Consider the following 15,728-nt stretch of genomic DNA (forward strand, 5'->3'; position numbering starts at 1 on the left):
ATTTTAAATCATACTAAATTATGTGCATTTTGTTTGAAATGTAAAAATGCTGAAAGTTTTCTGTCAGGGTTAGTTTTAGGGGATGGATTATACAGTCTTTACAGTATAAAAGTCACATCTATGGAAAGTCCCAATGAAACATGAAAACCCAACAAGCATGTATATGTGTTTGTGTGCATGTGTGTGATGAAAGACCTTGTGGGAAGCTTGCAGGCAACACTGTTTCATAGAGCTCTTTGTCAGACTTCAGAAACACACACAAGATGACCCGGTCCAGCTGACAGCAGATTAAACCAGAAAAAGAGACAGGAAATAAAAAATAAATGACCACAGAGAATCTCACATTCAAGCTCTGATTCTGCTACTGCAGAAACCGACAATACTTCATAGACACAACTGAGAAGAATGTAACTGTGATAATATATCAAAAACTTCATCCTAATAATACAAATGTGAATATAGGAAAATGAAATAAAAGCGATTACGAAACTAAATAATTTTTTTAAAACAACAACTGCACATCTTCTAGAACTCCATTACAAGTGCATTTCTGTCAAAGTGTTTGTTTTTTAAACTGAGATTATTTTCTGTGGCGTGAATTGCACTTAAAAAATTCCATATAACTGAAGAAAGATGTTCATTTATCCAATTCACATGTCATTTTTTACCTGTAACCTTCTCAGTCTTGTGTGAAGAGAGGGTCTTCTGAAAAAGACCACTTGGGTGCAATCGCTTAGCATATTCTAATGTCTGAGTCTTTCTAGCCGGAGAGGCGCAGTGCCAGTGACCTAACTGTCCTTGACAGAACACCAGCTCCAGTCCCAAATGCTTCATGGCAAGCAACAACATAAAAAGAATACATGGAGATCCGTGCCAGCATCCTAGAACCTCCATCTCCATGACAACAGTGGTGAGGGCAGGTGGGCTGTTCCTGCTTCTAATCATGTTCCTGTAACACATCATTGCATCCAGCTAGCACTCCTACTCTGCCGCTGAAATCTCTCTCACTCTCATTTTTCTCTCTTTAGTCTTGAAGCATTGTCTTTTTTCATTCCCTTCTCTGGCTCACTCATCCTGTGTCGCTTTGTCTGTCTGATTAAGATTCAAAATTGAGCTTTACACTGCCAAAGCATTTGTAACATTATAAACATGCACATATGTAAATGCGCTACAGAAATGACGAGGTTAAATCTTCGGTTTGGTTTCTGGGCAAAAAGCATATAGCAAACTATTTACCATACACTATCGATGAGAAAATAATACTATAATATTTTGTTTGTTTATATTTGCATGCTATATTAACAATAACACAGAATGTAACACTAAATTATATAAAAGTCAAGTTTTTGTTTTAAAAAAGTGCATATTTTGTGCTGTTTGTTATTATTACTAGTTGCCTTCTTTCCAAAACAAAAGAACAAATAAAAAAGGTTAAATGGATGTGTAAATTTAATTTAACTAAGCTAAGTGTTCACTAAAAAATGGCTCACTCGCATGTCTTCATCATCATTTCAAGTTGATTTTGATCCAGACATGAGTGGTTTTGTCCAAGTGGGTGAGTTGTTCACTCTGTAATTAATTAGTCAGTCCATACTAGCCTGACGCATTCAGGTCTAATCACAGACTGGCTGCGATCATGATAGGTGGGCGTTATCAAATTGACAGTGTAATCAGCCAATCACACCGGCGTGAAGGCACCGCTTTCTTTTATGTAACTTTTTGCCGTTATTTTTTAATTACTCCTCACATTTACTCTTTAAAAAAACATGGTCTTAGATGTACACAGACATATTTTGTACGTTTTTTCTTAGTAATGTTGATTATTTTCTCATCCAAATATTGTTTGCCTCCTCAAAAGCCCCTTTCACACTGCACGTCAGACCCGGCATATTGCCGGAACATTGCAGGGTTGCCTTCTGTGTGAAAGCAAAGACGTCCCCGGGATTGATTCAGGCATTGAACCCGGGTCACATTGCCGGGTTCAGCGCTGTGTGAACAAAAGCCAGATCTAATGACGTGTCGTAGTGATGACGCACGTTATCGCGCGACTCTTTTACCGGCTGTTTTGAAGGAAGATCAACGCTCACGACGAAAAAATATGTGCAAACTGTAATGAAGCAGAGATCAGTTAGTTCCTCACTTTCCGTGCTGATGCCGATATCGTTCGCTTGCTTCAGTGAAAGTATAACGTACCTAACATTTTCGACTCGTACATTACACGTCACGCCCTAATGTCAAGTGTCGTTATGGGATCTTTACTGGTTGTGTGTGAAAGCACACACAGATCCCGGGTAATCACTGGCAGTGTGAAAGTGCAAAATCTAGCGACCCAGGAACAATTGCCGGAACACTTTACTCCTGTATTTGCCGGAATGGAAGTGTGAAAGGGGCTATAGAAAATGCAATACACATTATGACACAATTGTAAAAACAATAAAAGTAGAATCAATTAAAAATATGATAAAATATATAATAATTAAAAGTTTATACAAATTTACAAAACTAATACTGTCTTCCATTGTGTACTATTTTTCTGGATGGATATGGTAAGTGGTAGGTTTAGCAAGCAGCAAAGTGCTGGTTAATTAGTGTGCTGTAATTAAGGTGTCTCTGTCATTTGTATGTCTGTAGCGTAAAAGAAGGCAAGAGCAACTAAGCACGCAGCGCAGAGTGAGATGAAAGCTCAGGACAGGAAAGACAGATCAGTGAGAGATGACAGAGGGGGAAAAAGACCCAGATGTGACCAGGGAAGCAAGAGAGAGAGAGAGAGAGACTGCAGTATGAGATGTGCAAAAGTTTTGTCAAAGACACCCTGATGGCTCATTTCCTGTTTAATTTAGTCTGGACTCACACTGAGTCACAGGGGCCAGAGATTGTGTCAATATGTTTGTTGATTTGTTGTATTTGTGCTGTTCTGTGAAGCCTACACAAGCTCCGTTAGGAACCAATTAAAACTGCGAGGTTATATTTGTGTGTGTGTGCATGCTGACTCAGAAAAGTAACTCCCTACGCAGCCACCATCTGTTTGCTACGGTGTGTTCCTCTTTGAACAGTTACAACAATGGCAAGAAAAGAACACCAACAGGGAAAGGACACACACACCTTCTCGTGGTTTTGGCTCCAGGTATTCTCTCGCTGTTCTCAGGGCAACTTCGACAGCTTGATCGGGGGATATCCTGCGGCACACACATCATCCAACCCATGAACACAATACACATCATTTATACTAGGGCTTTCAATCGATTAACGTTTAAATGATGATGATTAAAAAGGGCTTAAATAAAATACGCTGATTGACAAAATAAAATAATCACAATTAATTGCACCCAAATAGATATTTCAAAGACATTATTGTGGCAGATGAAAGCACTGAAAAAACATTTACAAAAGGTGAAAATATTATCTTATTAATAAATATTTGAAATGTTCTTTAAATCTATGCACATGCAGACAGATTTTGGTCATCACATTTCTGTTTTTCAGGCATTGATGAATTAAACTGACAGCCCCAGCACGAAGTAAATTTAAACAACCTTGATAATATTATACATATACACATTACTTGGATTGCAATGATGTAATTTTTATGATTAACCAAGAGGCATCAGACATCACAATGTTCACACTTTGTCAGAACTCACAATTCTGCCGATGCATGACACCATATTTTCTGCTTAAAGACTTGAAAATGAATTACTGATGGTGGCTGTTTTCGAACGGAAGCTGTTTGCCGGTTCATTTCTGAGTTTAATCTTGACACGTATAGCTAAGAAGGGGGATTATAATCACAGTGACATGCTCTCGCACCTAATCTCTCCTAATCTGACCGTCTAATCCCACCCTTAATCTGAAAATCCCTCATACTACTGCAAGTGATATCCACTCCCAGAATTCCTCAAATGAGGTTCCTACTACAAAAACAACCACAAGTAAGAACACATGCATGAGCACGGAGGTCACGGCATAGCTGAGGTTCATAGACGTACCATTGATTAGGTTTGATAGAGCATCATAAACACAGGGAATGAAGTACCATTGATGTGAGCTCATAAATGCGGTTAATGAATGATCAGGGTTTTAATAATAAATGAGCCCAATGAAATTACATACAATTACATACAGTCAGTTATAGACTATGAATACAAAGGGCATATAAATATAAATAATTGATGTAAGACAAAGCAATTAAAGATGAAACAAAAACATTGATTGAGAAAAAAGCAAAAAATGCAGTGATTTCCCTACCGTGCACTCCAGTATAGATGCATGGAAAAGCCTAGACATCACCATAAAAGACATAAAAAAGAAATAAAGACTTCAGTGTTATGTAATTAAAAGAGTGAAGAATAGTTTTATTTTCCATGTATGATCCAGTCAATGCTTCTTTAAATAAATGTGTTGTATTATTCTAAAATAAATTAAGGTTTGCAAAGCACTTATTGTTGCACCTATTAGTACAAAACCACAACAAAACAACAGCTTTTACAAGGGAAGGTGATTGAAAATTGATTAATTACAACCCATTAAAGATACAATCCATTACTAATGACAACGAGTCAGTTGTGTCCCAGAATTAAGGGCCTTAAAAACAAAAGCTATACTTTAAAACAAATGGGTTGAGTCACAGACGATTGCTGGTGTTTTAAAAGCATTTGCTGCTAAGGAACCACTTTGTGTCTTTGCAAACCCCAGCTCATATGGATAGCACTTTGAAATCAAATAAGGGAATGCATTTTCTGTCATTTACTCTCCTCCATGTACTCCCAAACCTTGAATGACTTACTTTCTTCTGTGGAACACAAAAGGAGCTAAATTGCTGAGTCCTGGCTGCCACTTTTCTATACAATGAAAGTGAATGGGGATTGGGGGGATGTTGAGCATTAAAACAACAAAATAAGACTGTTGCATTTGCTGCATTCTGTTCATAAGCTATCAAAGTATTTGTAACGATACTTTTAAGTTCACATTTGAGCTCAATCATCACCTGTCTCCATGCCTTTACAACACATGGAAGAGCAGCCAGAACATTTACCACAACAACAACTTTTGTGTTCCATGGAAAAATGATACAGGGCTAAAGTGACCAGTTTGAAATAAAATACAAGTATTAGAAAAATTAAATGAAAATCGGATATGTTGGCTTGGCAAACCAACTGAAATAAGGTGAAGTACTAAAATTACTAAAACTATAACTGGAATAAAATTGTATTACATATGCATAGCAATGCAAAGATAAATAAAAATGACAAAAGCACATAACAAAATGCTTAAAACTTAAAATACTGATAAACACAATAAAAGTATATACAGTAAATAAAACAAAAATATCACAGGAAATGACATGAGGGTATAAATTATGAGCTATTTGTTTTGTCTATACCTAAGAACACAACACTTGGTTAAAGATATTTTTTTTTTTACAGTAAACACCTTTTCAATAAAGATAAACAGGAAGTCCCCATGATACGTTATGATGCACTCACTCACTCTTTCCTAAATAATTTTTTATCAGTAGATATAAGCTGTGCCTGTGTGTATTTTTATCCTTGCTGGTGCATTGTTAAAATATTTTATACATGCAATAACCTGTCTTCAATAAATCAATCTCTGAAAGAAATAAAGCTGAAATGGCTCTCAACTGTTTAAGTAGATTCTTATAAAATTGTTAGCACTAGTGGAGTGCGAGTTATGTGCTGTGTTATGACTGGATTGCTGGCTTTTTGATTCTCATACCATGACGCAGCTGTGAGATATGAGTAATAAGGTGAGAGTTTAACATTGCGGTGGGCCGTTAAAATTGCATATAAGTAGCTATACATCATATTCAAGTAGCCGAGACATCACGTCTGAATCTATTATGAGTGTGTGTGTGTTGAGACCCTCACCACAGTCCGCAGGTGGTTCTTAGTTGCTGTGTGCAGACAGTTATAAAAACAGTTTCTCAGTGCTTGTTCCTCTCTCTCTCATGGACTATTGGCCCCACGGGGTGAATAACATCTGTGAAGCCAAAGACAGACAGAAGTCATACAAAAATATCAGAAAAATATGTGAATGTGTTTCATAACTTCAACTTGATGTCTTTACACCTCCCTTTTATCGGTTTATGTTTCTAAATCACAAATTTGTTCATGATACTGTTCAAAGATTTTTTTCATTTGGCAAGTATTCATTACATTTATCAAAAGTGACAGTAATTACATTTACAATACCATCACAGGAAAAAAATCTATTAAAAAATGGGAAAAAGTTATTTTAAATTGTAATAATATTTCAAATGTTTTATTGTATTTTTGATCAAATATAGCCCTGGGGCATAATAGACGACTACTTTTTTAAATCCAATCTTTCTTTAAAATATATTTTAAAAATGCAATTACTTCCTTGCAGTAACTTAAATGGACAAGAGAAAATTCACTTTGTTTAGTCTGCACATCTGTGCAGTTACATTGTTATATTGAGACAACTGATTCATCTAAATATATGGTCAGATTTACATCTTTTAATTTAAGTCATTCGTTTAAAAAGGTGAAAACCCTTATTAACAAGTCATTTAAAAAAACGTTTAACAGTATTAATAGTTTAAAATAAAAAAAAGGAATCTGACCATATTCTGAAATTATAGTAAACGGAAATGTATAATTTAAAATTTAGGTCTACTAAATGCAAAAATTATTATTTTTTGAACATGTCAAAGCACTATAAATTACCCAGTGAACCATCAATAGCAAAAAAGTTACATTTCATAGTGGTGTTAGTACTGATATTTCATATCAATTTGAGTGATATTGGTTTTAACAGAACTTGGCCTTTGTATTTCAGTGTGATTTACTCATAGAAAGAAAGAAAAAAGTTTTCTCTTGGGGGGTCTTTTGGCTTGTTTCTTCTGATGAGGTATGATAATATATAATGATATATTACTCCATAGCATCAAGATATCTCTTCACAGTAACTGCTGTACTGATGACATGAGGGTGGTATGCATTGAGAGGGTTTGATATCTTACCATGGTAACCACAGTTTCTGGCACAAAACCATAGTGACTGCAATTATTAAAAATAAATATAAGAGTTCATATGGAATCAGCTTCAAACTGTGTAATTGATTACACAATCTTTTTACTGGCATGTTACCACTGTTTACTGTAATAACAGTAGCAGTGGCTGAAACTAATAAATGTTGGCAGATGCTATGGTTTCCATGGTACACGCTAATAAGAGTAACAGGAAACAGCTCAAAGCATCAAATTAGGGATTTTATTCTAGTTCAAAAAGGAAGTTATCGATTTTATGCATTCCAAAGTAGATTTTTTTTTTTACTTTTATATCTAAAATGTGTTTACATGAAATGCATTTTTCTAAGTCTGTATAACTAGATGTGTCAATTAAACTTAAAATTAAATTGTTCCCGTAGCTCAACTGGTAGAGCACTGCGCTAGCAAGCAAGTAAACGCAAGGTTGTGGGTTTGATTCCCCGGGAACACATGATATGTAAAAATTGATAGCCTGAATGGACTGTAAGTCGCTTTGGATAAAAGCGTCTGCTAAATGCATACATTTAAATTTAAATTTTAAATTAAACATGTCTAGACTGTAATTGTTTTACACATAAATGCTACCAAATTAAAATAATAATAATAACAGCATTTGCTTTAGCAATGCCTTTATAGGAGAAAGCTGAAGAATCCCTCATGTGTCACAAACTCGTTTATTCATTATGTCTAGATTTTTATTAGCCCTCCTCGCTTACACAAACTGCACTTTCTTTTTGTTGGTCCCATCTCTGCCATCGGTCCATTTCTCAATTACTAAAGCCCCACTTGTCTCGACCCTGCACCCTCTCATCTCAATTTCCTGTTTCCTCGTCCCATTGACACAGCTCAACTGCAGACATCATGTCCATTTCCCCTGTCCTCCTTTTCTGTCTAAAACATTCATCCATTTGTCCTCTCAATGTCTAGTGTCCTTGTGTGTCACATAAGTGGCATGTCCTCAATCTCTCCCCTTTGCCCCGCTTGTCCTTTGGACATCCAGCAGTTCACCATCAGTTACACTCCCACTCCTCTTTCGCTCATCTATCCACCCCCACATCCCTCCACGACACCTCTCTGCGAGCTGTCTCGCTGCACTCCGCAGTGTTTACAGCATCGATCCACCTCTGTTTGTTTAGTCCAGCGGCACCGTCATACATCAAGCTGGGCAGGGACATAACTCACACTGAAACACATCCCGACTTGCTGACACTCGCATATGAAATGCAAAAGGAAACAATGAAAGGAAAGAACAACAGAGAACATTGGGCATATGTTTGACTGGAAGTACAGTATCAAAAAGTGTTGTCATGTTTGTGGCAGAGCATGATCTGCTAAAGCGGGTGTAGAATCCAGAAAGAGAGACAGGATGACATAATCACTGCAGACACAGGTGCAGCTGGAGGTTAAAGCAAACTGCGAAACACTGGTGGGAGGTTCAGATATCGAACTGCTCAACTCTTCCTCTGTCGCTCCTGTTTGCTCTCTAAAACAAACCCACACAAGCACTCTTACAATGGAGTGTTAGAGTTGGAGTGTAGCACAATAGATTCAGAACTTTGTAGTTAAACACTGTTTTCTGGAATGGATAATTAAAGCTGTTAATTGGATGAGTTACCTTTCATACAACAAGTGTCTCTGTGTACTTATGCATGTCAGGGATTCAACACAAAATGAAAAATAAAGAAATTATTTTTGTTATTATTATTATTTAACATTTGTGTTGAAACCTGACATGCATATAAAGAAACACTTGTATGTTAGCAGCGCAAGGTTGTGGGTTCGATTCCCAGGGAACGCATGTTAGGTAAAAAATGTTAGCCTGAATGCACTGTAAGTCGCTTTGGATAAAAGGCATCTGCTAAATGCATATATTATTCATTTATTTATTAGTTATTTATTAATTATTTTATATATAAATTATAAAACTTTATATAATTTATTCAGCAACAAGTGATTTGGTGTTTTTGTTTTTTTAATAATAATCATACATAGCTGTTTCTAAAATTAATAAGGGCCAATAAAATACTAAAACAACAAACCAAGAATTTATATATATTATTTTATTTAAAAATACATTCATATTTAAATAGCTAATTTTTTATATAAATTACTGTATTAGTATTTTATTGCCCCTTATTTTTATTTACATGTTGCATATTTTATTTAATTATTAATTTTATTAATTATTTTATTATTATTGTTTAAGATTATTTATGTAACGTATTTCTCTACTTTTTGTGGCTTTGTACTCTTATATGCTGGGTCACAGCATCAGTGTGCATGTGGTCGTACACCCTCTTCTAAAGCATTTTATTTTTTCATAGCTTCCTGATCCTGAGAAAACACACTGTTCTTTCTGCCCACACAGCTCCCATACAGAAACCTGACAACACCCATAACGTATCGATGAATCTACTCTAAACTTGCTATTATCAAGCTCTAAATCACTCCTGTGTTTGTTCCCCCCTTCTTCCCTCCTTCCTCCTGCCCGCTCACTTTCTCTTTCCTCCTCTCTCTCCCTCTCATTGAAAGGTTGTCTGTCTTTCTGCTACCAAGTCTCACTGTTCACTCATCCAGACCAAACCCAAGCCTCCCGTCTCGTGCACAAAGGGAGGCCCTGGACTCTCCCACCAAACCCCCTGGAGAAATAGTCACCATGCACAACTATATCCACATTCTGCATCAGGGGAGCAGGAGTGTCGATTTAAAAAAGGCAGCCAGCTAAGACGGACTGCTTATCATCTGAAAGGTCTGAAGGTGTTTGACTCACTTTTTGTGTTTCTCTCCTTTTTCTCAAATTCAGATCTGCTTGACAGTTGAGTTACAATGAACCAGCAGTCACCGGCCGATCGAGCACGACGGCCTGCAAGTAGTTTTCTCTCCTTTCATTTTTGCATTCATCTGATCAGTTTTGACAAGAAAATGCTTTGATTTTGAGAAAGCAGTGGCCCAAAATTAATTCCAAATAACAGCATGGAATTTGAGGTTATTGTAAACGTACAGTATATTTCATTGGATTGTTTAATAAGTATAATTAAGCAACTGAACCTTGTTATTCATCCAGTCTATGAGCAAACAATGGATAGAGTGGGAGAGATAGAGAAAAGGGATTAGTTGGATAATAGAAGAGAAGGGTGGGTGTTCCATTGGCCTGTGTGTATTTTAATTAGAGTTAATTGGCCACAAAGGGAAATGAAGGCTCAGGAAGAGTATGTGTATGTGTGTGTATTGATAAATATGCTTCTCTTTTCTCTTTCTCCTCCCTAGCAATGGTTGTTTTGTATGGTTGCGTCCCTAGTCAAGAATGTATTGGTACACAGGTGGACTTAGGGACTAACAGGAGCTGCACATTCTGCCTTTCACACACCAATGAGATCCACTGGGTTTCTACTCACCCCCTCAACCTGGGAGCACATGTGTTATTACTATACTTCTGTTTTCTTATAAGACACAAACTATCCTCATCCAACAGGCAACAGATGTGCGAGCACGCGTGCAAACTGCAGCTCAGGCAGTCAAAACATGACAATACTCTACACAAACACTCAAATCTGAGATTTTGCCTGTATTTAGGAATGCTTTCCACATATAATTTCTGTGCCACCAAACGGAACTGCAAAAACAAACTTTGTTTTCAAAAAAGGTTTCCAAATACACCCACATCAATCATTGATTGTATAATATGATAGCCCCACCCCCCACTCACCCCATTGGTTGAGTGAGTGTTGTTGTGTAGAACAACAATAAGGGAGTTTTCATTGCACCACGGAAACATAGTATTTACAGCATAAGCTATACTTATAATTGACTCTGGATATTAAGCTGGGACAGAAAAGTATTTAAATGCTTAGCACTGTCATCCCAAATACATCAGACAAATTACAACAATTTTTTAATGAAACCTGAAGTTACCCTTCATTGAAAGGCTAGGTGACAAGAAAAATTGAAGATCCAAGATCAAGGCATTTTAAAATGAATTTTTTTTAATGAGTTTTATTGACATATTGTAAAGAGATATGTACACATTATATGATGAACAGATTTAATTTAGGCTTTTTTTTTTATGGATCTGGAACAACATGAGGGTGAGTAAATGATGACAGAATGTAAGTTTTGGGGTGAACTATCCCTTTAAACTCTTCTTGACATCTCTAATCTAAAACCATGTTGAGGAGAGGTTTGCCATTACTTTTCCAAATGATCATTGTGTTCATAATCTGTTAGCTGACATAATGGATGAAAAAATAGATTTCCACTAAAGGAGTGACCTGAGCATTATTTAAAACCCAGATATGACACTTGGGGATTGGCTGAACACCCAAGCATTTGTATCAGCCAGTTTTGCATATACAAATGTAAGAAAGAAAATATTAAAATCTAGTTAGAGAGATAGGGAATGTATTCTAACCCACATCTTCATGATGCTCTATAAAAGTGGGTAAAAAACAAAAAACAGAAATTTTTTAATTTGAAATGTAACATTTTCACAGCTCACAAATCCCAAATAGCCTAAACAACTGTTCATACATACAGTAGGTTATAATTAGATCAGTTATTATAAAAGCAGTGTGCAGAGGACCGATTCAAACACTAATTCCAGTTTTGCAATAACTGCTGATATTTACTGTTCAACTTCCCACGGTTTAGTACAGTACAAAGAGAGTGATGAGAAAGAAAAACACAAACTTGGAGAGAAAAATCAAGTAAAGATTAAGTAAATTTTAACAAAGAGGATAGGCTAGAGTATGAGGCAAATGTATGTATGTGTGAGTGTTGTTGGGATGGGGGGTTGGTGCTGGAGAATCAGCAGCGTGTGCATCTCTGTCTCTGAACAGCTAGGTACGGTGGGGGGGATCATAAATTAGACAAGGAAATTACTGCTAAGTGTGCGAATAAATTAAAGTGCGCTTGGTTCTGTAAACACTGTCTGACTACGTAATTACTGAACACTCTCTGGAAGAGTGAATGAGAGGGAGATGGATGGGGGGGGGGGGGTGATAAGCAAAAAGGTTTGTGTTGATGGTTTATTCATTTATTCATATGGCAGCATGCAACATGTACGCGACTGCTTAACATTTCCCTACAGAGGTTGCACAGCACCTGCGTACAATCCTAAGACTGGAAATGAAAAACCTTGAAAATTTTTTACTTTATGACATTTATGAAGTGTAATTTAGTTTCTACAGAAGTATGGCTCTGACTATGAAGCGATAAAGCATAACACAAGCAAGGTTTGCTCTTCCCCTTATCCATCCAGCATACTGGAAAAGATGCCCAGGTTTAATTCTACCCAATGATTCTGAATTCATCATCCTACATCACAAACATTTCAGACAGATGTTTATATGCCATTTTCTGTTAGGATTAGGTTATGATTATATATTGAAGAATGAAACCTTGTTTGCCTTCACTGAAAGCTAAACCAAAATTAGAAGATCCAAAGTCAACACATACTAAAATGAATCTCCACTAGATAAACACATTTAATGCAGATGTTTTTTGTTTTGTTTTTTTACAAACCCAACCCCCATTTATCTTTTGAGGACACACAAAAAAAATCTGATTTCTTATAGCACTGAGGGCAGCAATCTGAGGACCATAACAGTTTAACTCGAGGGTTTTCAGCACCCTGGCACTTTTGCTGATATGTGCTCAGAATCCATAGGAGCGAGAGATAGAGTGATAAAAAGATAGAAAGATGGGGAATATATATAGAGAAATACCATAGAGACAGTGAAGCGAGGAGAAAAATGAGGAAAAGAGAGAGAGAGACAGAGGGACAGATGGAGGGAAGTTGTAGTCAGGGCTTTGGAGCGGAGGAAAGGAGGATGAGAGGAAGGAATAAGGCGAAAGATGTGAATGTGGTGACGAGGTATGCCCGTTGGGAATAGTTTGCCTTCCTGTGTTACTGAAGCACGCGTGCACACACACTTTTTATATTACACAGACATCTTGTTAGCAGGTGCTAATTGGCTTCTTGCTTACCTGACAGGGGGGTTGTGACACGGAAAAACATATAATATTTTCCTATACTGCATGCACAGCTTTTTTTCTCATTCACATGTGCTCTTCAAATGCAGCCCCATGCAACATCTAACCACATGCATGCAAACATAAATGCATCTGCAGCACACACAAAATTCCTGCATACAAAAGCATTCGTTAACGGTTCAATTTACCATTAAATCAGTTTGGCCTGGACTGAGCAGCACTAACAAGTGTTATTGAAACACACCCTTTTATTGGCTGAGCTGGTCACCATGGCAGCCATTAGTAAGAGCATTTGATTGGATCTGGCACATCTGCTTGCCGGTGTCACAAATCCCTAGACACCAAAGCACTATCTCTCTCTAAACACTTGCCCAGCGCGCTGTGTTTTCAACCAGAATACCAACATTACACTCAGTGCCAAGTGGAAGACAGAGCACACACATTCTCTCAAAAAATAAAACAATCAATTAATACTTATCCATGGGTGCCTTTCCAGATGGCTAAAAACAGGGCAAAGAAATCTCCCAAACAGACTTGAAGGAGTTTAAAAAAAAGAGCCATATGCCAAGACGCAACCTTAAACCACAAACGCAACAAAACCCCCAAAGAGACTCTAATGTCACTGTGTCCTTTAGTACAATCTGGAGCATCTGATGTCTCCCACTGTAATGAACAGAAAATTTTGATCGCCTATAGTTATGTGTGCCATTTCCAAGTATGATCCATTTGACCATGAAAGTAGAAAATCCAGCATGAATTATTTCCATCGCTCACAGCCTCTCTTTTTCCTTCCTCATGCACTTTCCTTTACCATGTTTCTTCCTTTCAGTTTCTTTAGTGAGGTTTATGCTCTACACAATTCGCCAGTGAGGTAATAAAAATAAACAATTTAAGATGTGTTATCTGAAAAATTTTTTTATTATTATTTGAAGTAAATTTTGTATTAAGGGTGTTTAGATATTAAAACTGAAAAAAAAAAAAAAAATTATATATATATATATATATATATATATATATATATAAATACTTAGTTCATCCAAAAAATGAAAATTCTGTTGTTAATTTCTCACCCTCATGTCGTTCCAAACCCCTAAGACCCTAATTTGTGTTCCAGCAGAAAACAAACAAATGTCTTACGGGTTTGGAACGACTTGAGGGTGAGTAATGAATGAATTAATACATTTAAATTTTGGGGAGAAGTATTCCTTTAATTTATATAGTTTTAGCAGTGCATCAAAAATGCTGACTGAGAATGAATGGTGCTAAAGTTTTTAAAACAGTATCCTAAACAAACTATATACCACTATATGACACATCCTAACTCATCCATCTATTCTTAATTCTCTCTTCTGTTGTTTTAAATACATCCTCTTGTTTTTGCCCTCTCAGCTTTAGTGCTTTTCCTGCTTTAAACAGAAAGCAGGCAGAGGCTAACCCCCATCTCTCTCTCTCTATATGCAATGCTCTGAGGCTGTGTCCTCTCTGATGTATAGTTTGTCCCTGCCTAATTATCACCCAAGTTTGCCTTACCAAACCTCAGGAGTGGAGCCAACAAAAAGAGAGGGAGGGAGTGTGAGTGTGAGGAAACCAATGTGTTTCATACTGACAACAGAAATAAAGAGAAAAGAGGTGTTGAGTGTTAGGAGTGAGGAGGAGAAGAGGTGATGGTGTAGGGCAGATAGACAGAAGGATGGGTGAGGAGCAAAACAGAGAGTGTTAAAGGGAGATGGAAGACATGCAGAGGCACGAACTGACAGTGAGGTTTCAAAAAAGGGAGGTGAAGGTCAAGGCTAAATCAATCGCATCTGCCATTTTTGTTTGAGGAACTGCATAAAAAAAAACAGGTCAATATACAGCAGTGCACACTTCTGAATTTGTGTTTGTGTGTGAGATGTGGTTCTGATGAGTAGGATTCTCAAGTGCAGATTTATTACTGGTATTGATTAGCTAACGGGCAGGCACTTAACACGGGCAGAGAGCAAGAGCGGCACACGCTTACATTCACATGCATACACGCAAATACTGAGTCAAGAGTTGGACATTTCTATTTATTTGCATAGCAGACTGCTACAGTAAATTACATACATTACATATTGCAATGCACTTTCAAAATGCACACACACCTCTCAAACAGACAGGGTATCTACAATATAATTTCTGTTCAAATCTCTAGAGTGAGTAATATTTTTTAATGTTTTCAAAATAAGTATCGGTAACACTTTAGAATAAGGTTCCATTAGTTAATGTTAGTTAATGTATAAATTAACATGAACAAACAATGAATAATACATTTATTACTGTATTTATTCATCTTCGTTAATGTTAGTTTATGAAAATACAGTTATTCATTGTTAGTTCATGGTAATTCAAAGTGCATTAATGTTAACAATCACAACTTTTCATTTAAATAATGCATTAGTAAATGTTGAAATTAACATGAACTAAGACTTATAAAGGCTGTAGAAGGATTGTTCTTGCTTAGTTCATGTTAACGAAAGTAGTTAACTAACATTAACTAATGGAACCTTATTCTAAAGTGTTACCGAAGTATCTTATGCTCACAAAAGCGTCTTCAGCATCAGATGATCCATCAGAAATCATTCTAATATGCTGATTTGCTAATCAGTAAACATTTATTATTATTAATGTTGAAAACATCTGTGCTGCTTAATATTCTTTGTATTCTGTGTGATATATTCTTTGATTA

At 36.6% G+C, this 15,728-nt stretch overlaps 1 long non-coding RNA gene across 1 annotated transcript in view; it reads right to left on the reverse strand.

The window, feature by feature from the left end:
- LOC128027528 (uncharacterized) overlaps window positions 1-15,728 on the reverse strand; it is a 57,197-nt gene that overhangs the window by 6,839 nt on the left and 34,630 nt on the right. The window contains exons 4-6 of the long non-coding RNA XR_008186750.1: window positions 5,886-5,997; window positions 4,246-4,276; window positions 196-3,176 (exon numbers count right to left, since the gene is read on the reverse strand). This is a non-coding gene — a long non-coding RNA (uncharacterized LOC128027528). The remainder of the gene's footprint in view (window positions 1-195; window positions 3,177-4,245; window positions 4,277-5,885; window positions 5,998-15,728) is intronic.

This window comes from Carassius gibelio, chromosome A14 (assembly GCF_023724105.1).
Source record: "Carassius gibelio isolate Cgi1373 ecotype wild population from Czech Republic chromosome A14, carGib1.2-hapl.c, whole genome shotgun sequence".
NCBI lineage: Eukaryota > Metazoa > Chordata > Actinopteri > Cypriniformes > Cyprinidae > Carassius > Carassius gibelio.